The following is an 18,852-nucleotide window of genomic DNA, read 5'->3' as shown; positions in this document are numbered from 1 at the left end:
GCATGGGAGGAATAGAGCTATCCAAAAGTATGTGTGAAATACACTTAGGTATACTAATAGATCACAGACTGAACATGAGTCAACAGTGTGATGCCGCAGCAAAAAAGGCAAACACCATTATAGGATGTATTAACAGAAGCATACAGTCTAGATCACGTGAAGTCATTATCCCCCTTTACTCCTCTTTGGTCAGACCTCATCTGGAATATTGTGTCCAGTTCTGGGCATTTACATTTTAAAAACGACATCAACAAACTGGAGTTCAGAGAAGAGTGATCAGAATGGTGACTGGTCTGCAAACCAGGTCCTATGAGGAACGGTTACAAGATTTAGGATTGTTTAGCTTGCAAAAGAGAAGACTAAGAGGAGACCTAATAGCTGTCTATAAATATCTTAAAGCAGGGGTGGGGAACCTTTTTTCTGCCGGGGGCCATTTGGAAATTTCTACCAACCTTCGGGGGCTACACAAAATTATCAATGTTTAAATGACCCTGCTATATTTGGTGAAACAATTAATTAACTCACCCCTGCTATGATGGCAGGAGCGGCTTCTCTTTGGTGCGGCTGTGATGTTCGGTGATACTAATCATGTTTCTTCAAACTGGTTTTTCAGGTTTGTCTCCGTCTGGAGCATAGTCAAATTTTTGTGATAATAAGATTGGTAAATCATATACATCACATAACAGACGCTGTATATACATCACAGGAGACGCTGAAGGTACATATATCGCATAGGAGACACTGGGAGTGCTGTACAGTATATACATCACAGGAGACACTGGGGGCATATACATCACATAGGAGACGCTGGGACTGCTGTATATCCATCACATAGGAGACGCTGGGACTACTGTACATACATCACAGGTGACACTGGGGGCACATACATTACACAAGTGGCTGGGGACATTTAAATGGCCCCAGCATCTCAAATCTGATGTATATGCCCCGAGCATCTCCAATGTGATGTGTAAGTCACATGACCATATAGAAAAAGCAAGATGGTGTGTAATAATTGGGATCACCAAATAGAAAATATTCAAACAATTTTTATTAGTCAAAAAAACACCAACATGGAGTTAAAAGCATTTAAAATACACAAACGTGTTCAACACATACAGGGGCTTGCATATAATAAGACAAAAACCCCACAGGTCACCCCCTCCATATAAATAAGTAAGACACTGTATATTAATAAGAAAGGCAAAGCCTCAATACTGATATATGGACATCAGCAGAGAAACAAGCAAAATGCACCATCCTTAGAAAGGAGGCGGTTCGCCGGTCACAGCGACGTCACCGGGCAGGTAAGTAGTGTAACGGGTCTGGGCGATGTTGTGCGCCATGGGCAGCGATTTGCCTGTGTCGCACAACAGATGGGGGCGGGTACCCACGCTAGCGATATCGGTACCGATATCGCAGCGTGTAAAGCGGCCTTTACTAATGCCCTCCAATACTGACTGACCCCCCCTCAAGGAGCTAGTTGCTTTTATGCTTTTGGAAACCCCCTTCTCTGTGACCTCATTTTACAGTCTCTTGTGGGCTGTGCCGAGATTGTCCCAAAGGTTCCTTAATTCTAGCTTTCCACATATCTTTGCCCCTGGGCCACACAGGTGAAAGATATTAGCGTCATGTTTTATATCTCGATTTTACATTTACATAGATACCAAACACAACGCATCTAGCACAATTTTACTAGCCAATACTAATTTGTCGTGATACCGGCGATCTCCCTGTCAAGCGAAATGGCACGCTGAGTTCAGCACTCCACAGGGATTCTGGAAATATGCTTTTCATTTTTCTAGCATTAACGTAGCGCTTAAAAACTGTTTTAGGAGTTTTTCCCTCCAACAGCACAAATGATTGTCTTTCTCTGCATCCCTTGGCTTAGCTCTACCATCACCCAAAGTCATAAATACCTAAGCTTTCAGGCCGATCAGATAATCGTCATGACAATCTGTGGCTGATGGCAAAGAGGAGGGGGGTGAAGACCCTTCAACAGTTTTACATGACACACAGCATTTGGGGGGCACACTACGCTGAGGGTTTCACGCAACTCTGGGGAAGAGGGTTTACAGAACTGGGGTGGGGAGGCACAAAGCACTGGACGGGGCACATAGCAGCAGAGGGCCGGCGCTGGACTTACAGCAGCATCACACTCACATCACCGGAGTGCAGGAGCTGGACACACAGCATCAGAAGGAGAAGGCAGGCACAGAGCTCCAGAGGGCAGAGGGGCAGGCACACACTGCTGGAAGCTGTGAGGTAGCTGTAGGACCCGCCCACAAAGTAAGTCCTGATCACATTGGCACTGGCCGACGGGAGAACACATTGGTGCACACAAGCAGCAATGTGTGGATTTAAAGGGCCAGCGGCCTGCAAAACTGCGGTGACAGCACGAGCACTGCCTCCCCCGGGAATCTGCCCGGGGACGCATAAAAGGTCATGGCGGGCCGCATGTGGCCCACTGACCGGAGCTTCCCCATCCCTGTCTTAAAGGCTGTCACACTGTAGAGGGATCAGTTTTATTCTCATTTTCACAAGGAAAGACTAGAAGCAATGGGATGAAACTGATGGGGAGGAGACACAGATTAGATATTAGAAAAAACTTTTTGACAGTGAGGGTGATCAACGAGTGGAACAGGCTGCCACGAGAGGTGGTGAGTTCTCCTTCAATGGAAGTCTTTAAAAAGAGGTTGGACGGACATCTGTCTGGGATGATTTAGTGAATCCTGCTTTGAGCAGGGGGTTGGACTAGATGACCCAGGAGGTCCATTCCAACTCTAATATTCTAAGATTCTATGATTCTATAATTCTATGATAAAATGTGGAAAAGTTCACAGGGTATGAATACTGTGATGCATGACACTATGTGGCGTAGTATGGTGCTAGTCACTAGGTGGTACTAGATGTTACTTGCGTGCAATATGAAGGGAGAAGTAGTCAACAACCTGGGATCAGGAGGAAACGACAGGACACAGGGAGCATGCAGAGACGAGATCAAGATACAGGCCAAGGATCAGGATTCAATGAGAGTACATAAAGGACACAGGGAGCAGGAGGAGCCGAGGTCAGGAGAAGGTCTGAGGTCAGAAGCCAGGAGGTAATGACAAAGTCAGGGGGGCGGGAAGAGAAAGGTCATGTACAGTCCAAGGTCGAGAAGCCAAGATCAGACAACTGTACACAAATGGGAGCCAAGAGCACTTACTGAGGAACCAGGAAATACGACTGGCGACTTTCCAGGCGAGCATTCTCCCTAATGAAGCAGAGCAATCCCCCTGGAACGAGGAGCATCTGGGAAAGCCCCTCACAGCACCAGCATAGGACCCAGTGCTGAGAAACAACCCATCCACAGGAGCTCAAAATAAACAGCAGAGCATCAAAACCTGCAAAACGCTCTGCGCTATGGAACTGACAAGCACCGGCTCTGCAGGAGAGCATGGCAAAACATAACTGAACAGAAGATACGCCGCACATCAGAACCATGACAAATATACTGTGTATACCCTGATACATTTCAGGATGACATTGTGTAATGTTTGGAGGCTGAAAGACCAGAAGAAGCTGAAACAATCGGCTGGGAGGAAGAATGATTAGGAATCAATGTCAGGCTTCTCAAGGGAGTCAGTGTATTGATCCATCAGCGCTAATGTCTGCTCTGCTGCTTCTTGTACTGTATTTATTGGCCTACGGACAAAGTGACCGGGAATATTATGATCATCCCATTTACAGAGAGTCTCCCTATGGAGCCGGCAGCTCATGCCCAGTGGTCAGAGGTATTTAATCCATCAGCGGCGAAAGCTCTGCACTACTCTGAGTCACCGCGGCCTTAAAACATGTTCTGCGCTATTAGAGGGGGGATGAAGGAGGGTGAACCGCTGTGTAATGGCTTCCATCCAACTCTCAGGTTCACTGACCGGTGAAGGGATAACAAGAATTTTTATTTAATATCTTTAATGCTTTCCACACTGGATGTTTAATAACATCTTTTACCTCTATTAGTATATAGGAGCAGTAGCAGGGCCCGGTTCAGATTCTTTACGTTTGATTTTTGTCCTCGCCCTCCGATAACTTTTTTGTACTTTTTTGCTGGATACCACCTGTCATTTTTTCATCACAACCTATTTTGGTGTTTATATGTTTTGTTGATCACTTTTTACTCCATTTTTGCGGGCCCAATTTTTCTCCGTTTTTCTGGTACGTGTGACATCTGTGTGATTGTGTATGCTAGCCGTGTGTGCGTGTGGAATGTCTGTCTGTGCGTGAGATACGTAAGTGTAATGTCCATGCGTTGTCCTTCTGAAATGCTCCGTGTGATGCACAATGACGTTGCTATATGCCAGCTGACAGCAGACAGACAGCGTCGCGCGATGAGAATAAACTCGGGTGAACTTTACCCGACTTCATTGTCATCCCGCGGCTCTGTCTGTGTCGCATACTGATTAGCGGTCACCCGTGAAGGATTCACCGGTGACCGCTAATCCCCTGAGTGACTGAAGTGAGCAGCGCGATTAGCGCTGCTGTCACTCAGGTTACCCGTGGCTAGCTGGATCCTCCACCCGAGACCGCAACTCACCTGTGACTTCATCGCTGTCACTCGGGCGACTTGCTGTCACAGTTGGAGGATCCAGCGGTGGCCGCGAATAACCTGAGTGACATCATCGCTGATCGCGCTACTCACCTCAGTTGCTGCGTGGAGCTGACAGGAGCAGCGGTCTTCTACTGCAGCTCCTGTCACCTTCATGTAGCAGAGCTGAGAGCGTTGCGGGACCTTCGTGGATGACGACGGAGCTGGAGGGGTTTTCGGGGGTTAATAAAGTGGCGAACGAGGGTGTTTTTTTTTTGTTTGTTATTTCAAATAAAGGATTTTTCGTTGTGTCTGCTTATTTTCTTTAACTTACAAGTTAATCATAGAAGGTATCTCGGGGAGGCGCCTGTCATGATTAATCTTGGACTTAGTGGCAGCTATGGGCTGCTGCCATTAACTCCTTATTACCCTGATTGCCAACGCACCAGGGCAAATCGGGAAGAGCCGGGTACAGTCCCAGGACTGTCGCATCTAATGGATGTGGCCATTCCGGGCGGCTGCTGGCTGATATTGTTAGGCTGGGGGGCTCCCCATAACATGGAGCTCCCCATCCTGAGAATACCAGCGTTTAGCCATTTGGCTTTACCCTGGCTGGTATCAAAATTGGGGGGAACCGCACGTCGTTTTTTTTTTTTAATCATTTTTTTTTTTTTTACTGCTCGATATTGACACGCCCACCGGCGGCTGTGATTGGTTGCAGTGAGACAGCTGTCACTCAGCGTGGGGACATGTCTCACTGCAACCAATCATAGGCGCCGGTGGGTGTGGAAAGCAGGGAATACGAGATTGAATAATGAGCGGCCGGCTTTTTCAAAATAGTAAAAGCCGCCGGAGTTTTTTTAACAGTTGTGCAGCGATCGGGGAACGGTGAGTATGAGAGAGGGGGAGAGACTGACTGACGGACTGAGAGAGGGACAGACAAGACAGAGAGACCGACAGACAGAGAGAGAGACCAACCGACAGAGAGAGACCGACCGACGGACTGAGGGAGATGGACTGACATACACAGAAAAACACGCACCTTATGGAAAAACACACGTGTAACTCCACACTTTGAATAACATTGGAGTACGTGTGTCCGTCTCTCCGGTACATACGGAAACGGACCTAACACGTACCGGAGACACGGACGTGTGAAGGGGGCCTAAGGCAAAGTTCATGGTTTCCAGATGTTTTCGCCCCATTCATTATTTGCAACTTTTTGAAAAAACTTTGCCGCAAATGCACTGTAGTTTCCACCCTTGGAGCCATTTTATATATGTCTAAAACTTTGGTGCAAACGTTTCAACAGTTTAGTTGAATATGTGCTGAAAAGTCACAAAGCAGGATAAAGACAAATGCATTTCTTTTATTTTGCAAAAAATTCATGAACCCTGTGCACCATTTTGATGAATTTGGAGCACAAAAACATCAACAAATAATGCAAAACTAAAAAAAAAATTACTTTAAAAAATTCGCAAATGATCAATTGGTCCCAAGGTGCTTTAAGAAAAGAGTGATTTTTTTTCTCGTTTGGTTAGTTACAGACATCGTGGACATAGGAGTCTACACTAGATCAATGGCTACCATGAGAATTCTATCATCACCCAACTTCTAACCTCTTACATGCAATTGACAGTGGCTTCTTAGGGGTTAATCAGCTGTGTCAACAGCTCAGTCCGATAGAAGCAGTTACACCCTGTTAAATCTAAGAAATTTAATTTTTATAATTAATATTCTGAGTCTGTATTGAGTGCATATATGCTGACATTGCTTTGCCTAGGTATAACTTTGTAACAGGGCTTACTTATATCATGTGTATACCAAGATTCCATAAAATGATCAAAGCCAGCTGCACCTATGACATATAATTATCCATCACATGACACACGGGGGGGACACTTCTCGCTGGGGCTCATTCCACTCCAGAAGGTCGACACTGCAGCAGGACGTGGGAGAGCTCCAGCAAATGTGCTAGGCCTCAGCAGAAGCAAGCCATCCAGACACCCTATAGGCCTCAGCAGAAGCAAGCCATCCAGACACCCTATAGGCCTCAGCAGAAGCAAGCCATCCAGACACCCTATAGGCCTCAGCAGAAGCAAGCCATCCAGACACCCTATAGGCCTCAGCAGAAGCAAGCCATCCAGACACCCTATAGGCCTCAGCAGAAGCAAGCCATCCAGACACCCTATAGGCCTCAGCAGAAGCAAGCCATCCAGACACCCTATAGGCCTCAGCAGAAGCAAGCCATCCAGACACCCTATAGGCCTCAGCAGAAGCAAGCCATCCAGACACCCTATAGGCCTCAGCAGAAGCAAGCCATCCAGACACCCTATAGGCCTCAGCAGAAGCAAGCCATCCAGACACCCTATAGGCCTCAGCAGAAGCAAGCCATCCAGACACCCTAGTAGAGGACATCTCCATGGCTTACAGCATGACTCAATCCATGCAGGATCCAGGTATGGATGAAGAAGAAACACACTTTACTGATTTATTAAGAAAAATGGACTATTATTTACTATAACCCTAAAACAAGCTATTCCGTAAGAAAAAGAAAAATACTTTTTCCTTTTCTGTAACTAATCATCATACAATGAACTATTTTTTGTCAATTAATTTTATTATATATAAAATTCAACTATTTTTTAAATCTTAAGTCTATTTTTCATGCGCCTCATCATGTACTTACTTAAAAAATAAGTAAGGGACATATTTTTTTTCTTTTTTACAGACCCCAGTGTTAGCTGTACAACACAGCTGGCACTGGAGCTGTATGACGTGAATGCAACTTTTATTTATAGGCTCTGATGGTAAATCCCTTTAATCTGCTGCTCCCGCTCAGAAGAGACCCCTCTATGAACCAGATCCTAGAGCTACTAAATATGCATGATGGCCTAGAACAGTGGTTCCCAAACTCCAGTCCTCACGACCCCCAACAGGTCATGTTTTCAGGATTTCCTTAATATAGCACAGGTGATGCATTGATAATGATTCCATCACCTGTTCAATAGTAAGGAAATCCTGAAAACATGACTTGTTGGGAGTCCTGAGGACTGGAGTTTGGGAAACTCTGGCCTAGAACATCCATTTATTATACCAACATTCAGGTAGGTAACTAAAGCATGTTTTAGTCCTGCCCTTCCAAAGCCCATGTACCGCCCCGCGCTCTGCCGCAGCCGAGCCGCTCGGATCTGGGCTCGTGTGTTGGTGGCTCGAGCGCCTCTGGACCGAGGTCAACTCACTCTTTGAAGTTGCTGGCGTGTCGAGTGGGGGATTTTGGCTTTGGTTTAGGTTTAAAGTTCGTGACGCCACCCACGGGTTGTGGTGAATGTAGGCACCACCGCTGCCGGTTGATGGGCATCCCGGGGGAGATGTTGGGGGCAGCATGTGATGATAACCCCTCCATGGGCAGGGGATGGTGGCCCCGGGACCCGGATGATGTGGTGCAGTGTCGGTGCGCGGGCCGCGGGCCCAGCAGTACTCCCTCGGACAAACACACGGGAGTGTCTGGTAAACCATACGGTGGATAGTCTGTGCCCGCAGCCGGTCGCTTCGGTCCCCAAACGGTTGATGGTGTCCGTCTTCTCCTGCACCTTTTTGGAAGATTGGACAACCGCACTTCAGCGGCGGGAGTCCCGCTCCCCGGCGTGTGCGTCGGGAGAGCCCTTTGACTGCAGGCGCTGGCCCGGTGGATGTTTGGCCCTTGGCGGTGGCCGTTATCTGGAATCGGTGGGCTGTTGCCTTCTTTCGGGACTTTGGGTTGGGAAAGGACCTAAAGTCCAGACCTCAATCAGTTAATTAACGGGGTCCGGTAGATTCGGGACCGCGTTTCAGGGTTTGAGTACCCCCAACTTGTGCTCCGCTTTCCAGCTGGTTCCCCGGTTCGGTACCGGCGGGCCACTACCCTGTCCTGGTTACCTACGGTTCCACCAGGACTGTCTTCCCGGCTCCTGCAGACGGCCACCACCGTCTGCCTCCTGGTCACAGTGCCCAGGCTCCTACCCAGGGCACAGACAGATTTTACACTCCACTGAACTCCTTCACTCCCTAACTCATCTGAACTTGAACTTCCTGCCTCTGGGCATGTAAACTCCTGGGGGCGTGGCCAACCACCAGGCTCCGCCCCCATGGTGTGGACATCAAACCCAGAGGGAGGTAACCAGGGTTTTAATGGGTGGCTGCTGACACCTTATTTGGGGATGGATGTTGTGCATGGGACTATCTGTGACTACCTGGTTAGTCCAGGGTATCACACCCACACCAAACCCAGAATCGCCCATTTGTGGATACTCTAAATGCAAACAATGCCCCATTTTGGACCCGGAAGTCACAAATTAGCATAAAAGAATCTCAACCAATTTACTGCATCTTGGCCAAGGTTTACACAAGCCGTACCCACAAATGGGACCAGTCATTCATATTCAAATGATAATGTGTCGCCCTGGGCAAGCCAGGGGACACAGGTCACACACCACCACACCCTACATCCCAGGTAGGCACATCTAAGCTGAACCAAAAATCCTTGTTGCCTTCCTCCAGAGGCTGATGATTCACACCAGGGGGTGGGCCAGGCGGTTGGCTCCGCCCACCGAGGAGATCACAGCTCTGGAGGCAGGAAGTACCAGGCAGTCAGCTCAGGGACGAGCTTGAGTAAACAACTAAGTGAAAGTGAAGAAGAAAAGTAGTAAAGGAGGAAAGCAAGAGTGGTGACAGAGAGAGAAAAGCCTGAAGGTCCAGCTGTGTGCAGGATAGGTCAGCAAGGTCAGCAACGGCGGTGACTGTCTGGAGGGGGACCGTTCGGACGTTCCTGGAAGGACCCCGTCGGCTGTGTGCCCGGTGGTCTGGAGCAGTGTTCCGAAGGACAGTCAGCACCAGGGCAGGGGCCTCTCGGACCCCGGCAAGGCTAGGAGTCGCCAAATTTGCCGAATCCGTCAGTGAAGGGGACGTAGATCCCCCAACAACCAAGTCCCGATTGAAGGCAACAGCTCAACCTGTACAACAGAGACACCGCCACCGCCAGGGCACCAGTCTCTGAGGGCCAGCGCCTGCGGGCAAAGTGTAGTGCTCCTCCGGCCCAGCTTGAAGCCGGGGAGCGGGTTACCGGTGGGGACCCATCGCAACCAACCGTACACACAGGTGCACCTATCGGGAAAGCAGGTGCAGCCGTCCGTGGGACCGTCTTACCAGCCGTTTGGTTTACCGTAAAAACTGTGTCCACGTCTCAGGCTGAGTGAGTACCACAGTGCCGCAAGGCACAGCGCTGCCCCCGCGTCCCTGCGCCCACCAGGCCCTGCACCTCCCAAGCCATCACCGGGCCCCAGGATCACCAACCCCTACCCACGGAGGGGCAACACAACACCTGGCTGCTCCACATCACCATCCCCGGGATCCCCGTATTGAGCAGCGGTGGTGCTACAAATCACCACAACCGTGGGTGGCGTCACGGACATTATCCCAACACCCCAAACCCCCTTTCACTCACGGGCGAGGAGCGCCGCTCGAGAAACCCCCGGGATCCGGCCCACAGCTCGAGCCACCACTGAGCAGCGGCGGCCGCCGGACCCGAGCAGAAGGGGTGAGTGCGGTGTGCTGACACCCTCCTCCCCGCCCGCGACAATAACACACTGCATAATCACTATTCAGGAAACAGGGAAAACTGGGTAATAACCCCTGTCTGAGGCCATGTTTGTTGTCACTACAATCTTCATTTACTAGTGCTGCGTTAGTACTGAACCAGTATGAGCCCAGTATCTGCAGTAACGTATGTTATTCACAGTCAAAGTGAGGATCAACATTAAAAAAGATTGGAAGGCTGAAAGTGATATTAATAGTAAGTAATCGATGAGGCTAAAAATAGAAGCCACATACAAAATGGATGAAATATACAGACCTCAAACAGGCCGAAACTCTGCTGCTTTATATCAGCACAGTGCTGAGGCAACGGCTCATACTGCGGCTGTGGGACTACAACTCTGAGAATTTATGATAGGTTGTAACTCAGTCCTAAGAGGAATATAACATTTTTGGGTCCTCACACAGAAATAGTGCCCCAAGTGAATCCCTTATTATATGGTCTGGTCATGATTTGATGGTATTTCTCCTTTGTATTTGGTATTCGGTCAGTATGTGGTGGTAATATGTGGCAATAGAAAAAAAGGTTTTTCCAGCATCACGTCCAAATGATACATTTTAAAATTTCGTTTTTATTCCATAAAATTAAAACCAACATTAGGTTGGATGGACATCCATAAAGTATAAAACAACATCTTACCTAGTGTTGGTTTTAATTTTATGGAATAAAAATGAAATTTTAAAATTTATCATTTGGACATGATGCTGAAAAAAACGTTTTTCTATTGCCGGGTTTTTAAAAATTTAGTTATATTTATTCCATTATACAGTGACCAACAGACAGGGTCTGTGATTGTAAGCAGCCAAAAACTTTCACACAGGCTGGGGGCGCTGTCCGACTGCAACCAATCACAGGACTAACGCTGGGCAGGGGAAGCAGTGAATATGTATAAGCGATAATGAGTGGCCCTGGAAGTAGAATGAGCGGCCCGGGAGCAATTACAGCTGCGCTGGACACTCTGGTCCTCATAGACTTATATGGGGACCGGCGTCCAGGCAGATATCTGTGATCAATTCCGGGCCAGAACTGAGGTTTTTTTTTAAATCCGGTTAGTCCCGCTGATACCGGATATCTGCAAGTTCGTCCATCACTACTGCTGAGGACTGAGATTAGGTGCAGGAAACAGTTGAGGTCATATATAGAGAGAGGTGGTGAGCCTTTCCAATTTGAGCAGGGTTGCTTTAGCTCTCATTTTAAAAACTTGTAGAAACCTTTTTAATACTATTCACCATACTAAGAAGTGACTGACAGTGACTGGAACAATGTGAACCCGATAGAAGGCAATAAGACTATAAATTAAGGTATAAGTAGGGTAAGAAGGCTGCCATTATTTTTTTTTGTGGTTGAGGAAAGTGTGTGAAAATGGGTGTAGTTAAGAAAACAGGTGTTAAATTGGTGTGCTTTTAAAATGACAGTGGTTTCCTAAAACAAACAAGGAACCTGTTGTTAAAAAATTGAGTCACCTCCGTACATGTGTATCTAGAAGAATTGATGACCATCATGACCAGACCACATATTGCCACCACATACTGTTTTGAAGACAAAGGGTGGTTACCAAATATTGATATGATATAGTTTTCTCCTTTATTAATTTGCTTTGTATTTTATTTGATAAAAATAAACTATTAACAAGTCTATTTTTAAAACCTCTTACTTGCATCATTTTTTCCACATCTTTCATAAAACTTTTTCAAATTATTGTATATTTTTATATATATACAATTTAAAATAAGCCTAGTTGCCTCTTCCTCCCCCCGTCTTGCATATTTAAGCAGTGCAGCGGGGGGTTTCAGCATAAGTGGGTCACTAGTTTTCCGAGAGAAGAGATTGATTTTCTGTTTGAAAGCTCCTCCACATACTTTGAAAGCTCGCCAGCGTAACAGTGCTCACATTAACTACAGCCACTCACACGAGGAAGAGGCAATTTTCTCCGGGGCCATTATTTCAGTCAATTTAATACTGAAACATATTTGTATATTGGATGGAATCGGTAAATACTTTAGTGTCCTGGAACATGTAATGTATTACTCCCCTAAGTGATGTGCCATCCCATCCGACGCTCTGGTGTCCCTCACCTGCATAATTCCATATGAAAAAAGAATGAACATTGTTAAACATACTGTATAAGGTATCCACGGTGTAGGTGATCAATGCATAAGTATTGATTGTATTGTATAGACTTTTTCCTGGGGTCCAACTGTTATGACCCCCAGTGATCATGAGAACAGTGTTTCCAAATCCCAATTGTGGTTGCAGAGATCGTGCACATCTACGCATGCGCGCTGTAGACACAAATGGTCACACATGTACACTACAGCTTCATTCACTCAGGGGCCTGTAGGACCCCTGTTTGGAGATGGAGACAACACAATTAATTTTTTCTGTAGGCTCTAAAAAGAATCAGCTACGTGGAGGATTTTTAGGAAGGGTGATTTACACTTTACTTGGCCAAAAGCTATTGTCATAAGGAGGTTTTTACAAATATCTACTACTGCCATGGCGGTGTCAGAATCTGTGATGACTGCAGATTCTGCCACTTTGCCTGCTAACTTCTCTGATGTCTGTGATCAGCTCAGGCAGACTCGGGGGTCAACCCACAGACTTGTAGTTTATATCCAGGCTAGCAAAAGTTAATCTCTGCTAGGCTGCTTGTTTGTCTCCTTTGATCACATGCTGTGGGAGAGCCAGTCCCATTCACTCCCCTCCTATATATGGTGGCTGGATAATTCCTTTAATGCCAGCTATAGCTTCTCTATACTGGTCTGGTGAGGTATTGTAATCCAGGCTTACTGGTGGTTGCAGTACTTTGTCATAGTGAGTGGTTGTGTCATGATCCAGGAATGGTATTCTCCGCTCCAGTTTCCTAGATCTGGCCTGGTCATGTCAGGGGTTAACTCCCATCAGCCTTGTTCTGGTTTCAGGAGACACTATATCTGATCACTGCACTTGCATTCCTGTGCTGGGTATAGTTTCTCTGCAGCCTGTGACTGGCTCTGGTGAGATTTCCTGTTTGATCTGACTCCTTGTAACCGTGCCCTGACCTATACCCTCCCCCGTTCGTCCGTCTGTCCCAGTCCCTGACTTCCCGCTCCTGTCAGTTGTTTACCCATCCTGGTTCATCTTCTTTCCTGTGTTTGTGTCTCCTCACCTTCTGGTCTTGTCTTCTGTTCCCTGTGCCCTATATGTTTCCCTCTGCATTCCTGATCTCCCGGCTTCTGACTTCGGTTCTGTTTTCTCACCTGATTTTGATCCTCCTTTTGGAGTGACTTGACTTTACTGGCTAGACCCTGACTGCTTAACTACTCTATCGCCCCCTGGTGGCTTGCCGGTGAACTGCCTGCTGAAGTTACTCTGCTGTACTTCAGCCTTCTTTCTGTTACATTGTTACTTTGACTCCTTCTCTACTCTTCTGCTACCTAGTGGGGAATACGCTGTACTACGTCACTACGTCTTACCAGCTCTTTGTACAGCGTGACAGGTTGTGGTATAAACCCTTGGTGTCCTTTTGGTTGCTGTCTTTTGTTCTCTTGCTTTTTTCCTTTGTCTCTTACTGTTTGCTCCTGTGAGTTTCCAGTGTGTTAGAGTTTTGGTTTTCCCTTGTCTGTCTTTTTCTGTGTTTCCATCATACTCCTGACTCTTCCTTTCCTGGGGGAGGGGGGAACCGATTAGCTATGACCAAGAGAATAGCCAGGTACAGGACTCTGGCATCTCCACCATCAGGGGGTAATCTGGATCAGAGGTTAGGGATAACCTAGGGTGCCGTAGCGTGAGGGACAGTATGGGAGCCCCCTGTCCCTTGCTATCCTGCAGTCACATCAGTACAGCTATTCCTTCTAACTCCTGAGTTGCCCTTCCCTGAATGATGTCCTATGCCATAGCCTCTGGTTGTACCCTTATGTGGTGTATTGCTATAAATTGTGCCAGTTGTGATAGGACGCTGTGATATATTATGTTGTCACCATAAACTGCAAAAATACTATACTGTACAGTGTGTAGGTGGCAGTGCCATAAAATGCGTTAGTAAATACCACTGTAAAGGGAGAAATTTGGGTAAGACTGCTAATGGAGTCTTTGTCCAGGGTACCATAGGCACGGGGCCTAATTAGGTATCTGTACAGATATAATGAGACTCAATAATCAATGAACACAGAACATGTTCTCTGATTGAGCTCAGGCATGCGTCTGAACTCCTGTATTCTATAGCTCAGATTTTAGTATTACATTTCAACCTTCAGACATGTACAAAAGTATCAATCTGTCTTTTCTCTCACATCAAAACAGTACAGCGAGGTGCGTAGGGACATAGAAACCCACATTTCATCCCAGGGATAATACATTCTCTCTTTGTGTGAAATCACTGATAAGCTTGAATAACTTTTATGTTCATTGTTTGTACATCTGGTCACTCGTCCTTGGTTAACTCTTTTTGACTATACAGCTTAGAATCATATTATGGCGTCTGTGCGATTGCAATATAGACACACAGATAATTATACAACTACATTTATATTTTAATTATTTACATACACAGATAATCTTATTACGTTTGAACAAACAATCTATAGCCCAGGCTACCTTCACACCACCATATAGTGATCAAATAGTAGCTCTGTACATAAAGTAATTATTATTATTAATTATTATTATTATTATTGTCATAGCGCCATTTATTCCATGGCGTTTTACATGTGAAAGGGGTAATCTAATAATAGTGACATGCAATGTATAAATAATATGGCTATGCATTAATTGCAGGCTTCAGTTAATTGGCATCCAGAAGGGGTATCTTGGTGCCAACACTTTTGCTCTGCCCAATCCCTCTGTTTGCACCACACCTACCCACCCATTGTCCATACTACATCTAGTGATTGGCCCCCAGGGGCACAAAATCCTTCTGAATTGCTGCTTTCTGTAAGGTTTGGTTTGGCACAATATGCAAGATTCACCTGCTCTTTTTTTTCTTACTTGGAGCTCCCTGATATTCCAACAGAACCGGCAAATATGCTATTAATGGGAATTTATGTTTTTGAAAAAAAAATCCCTGTTCCCTTTCCACCGCTGCTGATTTTTCTTTAAAAAAAAACAAACTGTCCTTTAGGAGTACTTTGCACGTTGCGACATCGCTACTGCGATATCGTCGGGGTCAAATCGAAAGTGACGCACATCCGGCGCCGGTAACGACGTCGCAACGTGTAAAGCCTAGATGCTCCGATAAAAAATCGCAAAAGCGTCATAAATCGGTGAACTGTGCAGTGTCGGACATTTTCATAATGTCGCACCAATAGGAGATACGATGTTGTTCCTCGTTCCTGCGGCAGCACACACCGCTGTGTATGAAGCCGCAGGAGCGAGGAACATCTCCTACCTGCATCCTGCGGCTCACACCGGCTATGCGGAAGGAAGGAGGTGGGCGGGATGTTTACGTCCCGCTCATCTCTGCCCCTCCGCTTCTATTGGCCGCCTGCCGTGTGATGTCGCTGTGACGCCTCACGACCCGCCCCCTTAGGAAGGAGGCAGGTCGCCGGCCAGAGCGACGTCGCAGGGCAGGTAAGTGCGTGTGAAGCTGCCGTAGCGATAATGTTCGCTACGGCAGCTATCACAAGATATCGCAGCTGTGACGGGGGCGGGTACAATCGTGCTCGGCATCGCTAGCTGATGCTAGCGATGTCGCAACGTGCAAAATACCCCTTACTCACCGTCCCCAGGTCCAAGGATGCTTCTCCACTGCTGCTGATCTCAGCAGTTCTGACTGAGTACACTGTACAAGCCGCTGAGACTGATTGGCTGCAGCGCTGTCTACGTGATGTCTGTGCTTCACACAATAACAGACACTTGTTTCAGCGGCAGAGACTCAGTACAGGACCCGGGGAGGATGAGTAATGCAAATTTGCTTTTATAAAAAGAAACTGCATCTAGGGGACAAAGGCTATCCAAAATTACACCTTCCAATATTAAGATCCATGGTCACAAGCCTCAGTTGCCAAAAATTCAGCGTTCACAGGGAAAAGCAAATGGGGAAGGAAATGAAGGGAGCGTATCAGCAGGGCCGCTCACACTGAAAGAATAGGATTCTAGTATGTGAGGAGATGGACATTTATTTCTAATTAAATGTGTGCATTTTTGGCTAAAAATCATCTCTACAATAGGGTTTCAAGAATTCTGCACAATTTGAACCTAAAACCTCTATTTTGCATTATTCAAGGCTGTAGAATGAGTTAACTGAAAATCAGCCAGTGAGCGTGTTCTGATAGAGTTTATGTAGAGGACAGCCAAGGATGGCCGGCAGGGCTCTGCTCTACTTTACTAGACTGAACTTGTGTTTGTGTTCCGCCCCGGCCGGGGGGGTGCGACACACTTGATTCTTCAGGGGTCCTTCTGCCACCCCACAGCCAGTCACTGTCATAGACCTAGCAAGGCAACACATCACAGTGAGAGATTCTTTGCAACACAACAACTGTTTTATTTGTCTTTCAATCTTCTGGAGACACATGACCAAACATTTCTGTTCTGCTGCCCTGTTCTTTAGGGTTCTTTTCCCTTCTTTTTCCGAGTCTATATGTCACGCTCCCCGGGTCCCCTGCGCTGTCCCCCGGCTCACCTGTCACGCGTCCCGGCTCCCCTGCCTCGCTTCCCGGTTCCTTGGTCCGGTCACCGCCGCTCCCCGCTCTCCAGCGTCCATTGCCAGCCCGTCCCCGGCGTCCTGGTCCCCGCTCCCGGCGCCCGTCGGCTTCTCAGCCTCAGCCCAGCCCTGCTGCTTCCTCCTCGCAGCTTCCTGCCCTGGCTTCTGGCACTGGGGCCGCGCGCATGCGAATTAGGGCGCGCGCGCGGTCATTGACCCTTTCTTAAAGGGCCAGCGTCCATTAACAGGAAATGATGCAAACAGGTACAGGGTATAAAGGGGTTTAATGTCCAAGGGGGCGGGGCCTGATCTTCGTGTTTCCCAAGCTAGGAGTCAGGTCTCCTGGTGTCTATATGATATACTCACCTATCTCTCTTGTAGAGCCGTGCCTGCCTCGCCATCCGGTCCTGCCGAATCCCGAACCCCGAACGCTGTCCATCTGCCATCCTGACAGTCCGTACCATCTCGGATCCCTGCGGTGACCCGTCATCTCGCTCCAAAGGTTCCGGACCCCGCCTGACATCTTCTCGGCTTCCGAACCTGAGCTACGTCACCCGGACTACCTACAGTGACTCCGTGGTCCCAGGGACTTCTCCGTTAAACTCATATGCACGGACTGTTCTGCTGCCTATAGTGCTCCAGCTACCGGACCCCTTACCACCATCTAGGAGTTCGGCCCAGTGGATCCACCTCCTGGGTCTGCCCGTCCACCTGGCCCTGACAGTAAGATCAGGCCATGGATCCCGCTGCAGCACTAGCAGCCGTACAGGAGGAACTCCAACGCCAGCGTGAGACTCAGACCCGCATGCTGCAGTTCATGTCTTCTGTGGACGCCCGCCTGAACACGCTACAAGCAGCAGTTGCGTCTTCAACATCCCGGGCTTCCACTAGTCAAGCCACGGCTCCAGCTCCCGTGGCGACTTCTTCAGATACTTCCAGACTTCGTTTGGCCTCACCACCCCGGTACGCCGGAGACCCCAAGACCTGCAGGGGATTCTTAAACCAATGCTCCCTCCATTTCACGCAGCTGCCGCATTTGTTTGCCTCCGACCAAGCCAAGGTCGCCTTCATCATGTCCCATCTAGAGGGTGAGGCACTGGCGTGGATGAACCCCTTGTGGGAGAAGGGGGATCCTGTGACCACGAACATCCAAGAGTTCCTGCAGGCATTCCGTGGCACCTTTGATGAGCCCGGACGCGCCTCCGCGTCTGCTTCGTCTCTTCTCCGGTTGCGTCAGGGGACTCTGACGGTGGGTCAGTACGCAGTCCGGTTTCGCACCCTGGCTTCGGAACTCGGCTGGAACAACGAGGCCCTAACCGCCGCCTTCTGGGAAGGACTCTCGGGGCGAATTAAAGATGAGCTGGCGGGTCGTGACGTACCGACCACCCTGGATGCCCTGATTGCCCTAGCGACACGAGTAGACATTCGCTTTCAGGAGCGAGCCAAGGAAGTGTCCCGTGAGAGACGTCCGGTACGGCATTCCTCTCCTCCGCAGAAGCCCTCCGTACTTCAGTCATCGACAGCTGGGGTCCCCGTCCACGAGCCCATGCAGATCGACCGAGTGCGGCAATCTGAACAACGTCGAGCAGAGCGGCTCGCCAAGGGTCTCTGCTTTTACTGCGGAGAGGGCACACACCTGCTACGCTCCTGTCCAGAGAGGCCGGGAAACTCCAAAGCCTAGGGTTGGTAGGAGAGGCCACCCTAGGTGCTGGGACTCTCTCAGACCCGGTTACGTGGACTGTGCAAGTGACAACGGGAGAGACGCGGTTCACGGCTGAAGCATACCTCGATTCCGGGGCAGCAGGCAATTTCATCCAGCAGGCCACGGTGGACAAGTACCAGGTGCCTGTTACTCCACTCGACAAGCCCCTAGTGATTGCCTCTGTGGATGGGAGACCCCTCTCTGACACCATCTCCTGGGTCACCAGGCCGGTCGAACTGCGTATCGGTGCCCTGCACACCGAGAACATCGCTCTCTATGTCCTTCCACGCATGTCCCATCAGATCCTGCTGGGACTTCCCTGGTTGCGGACA

This window comes from Anomaloglossus baeobatrachus, chromosome 1, assembly GCF_048569485.1.
Source record: "Anomaloglossus baeobatrachus isolate aAnoBae1 chromosome 1, aAnoBae1.hap1, whole genome shotgun sequence".
NCBI classification, from domain to species: Eukaryota; Metazoa; Chordata; class Amphibia; order Anura; family Aromobatidae; genus Anomaloglossus; species Anomaloglossus baeobatrachus.
Note: the sequence above shows the minus strand (reverse complement) of the source record.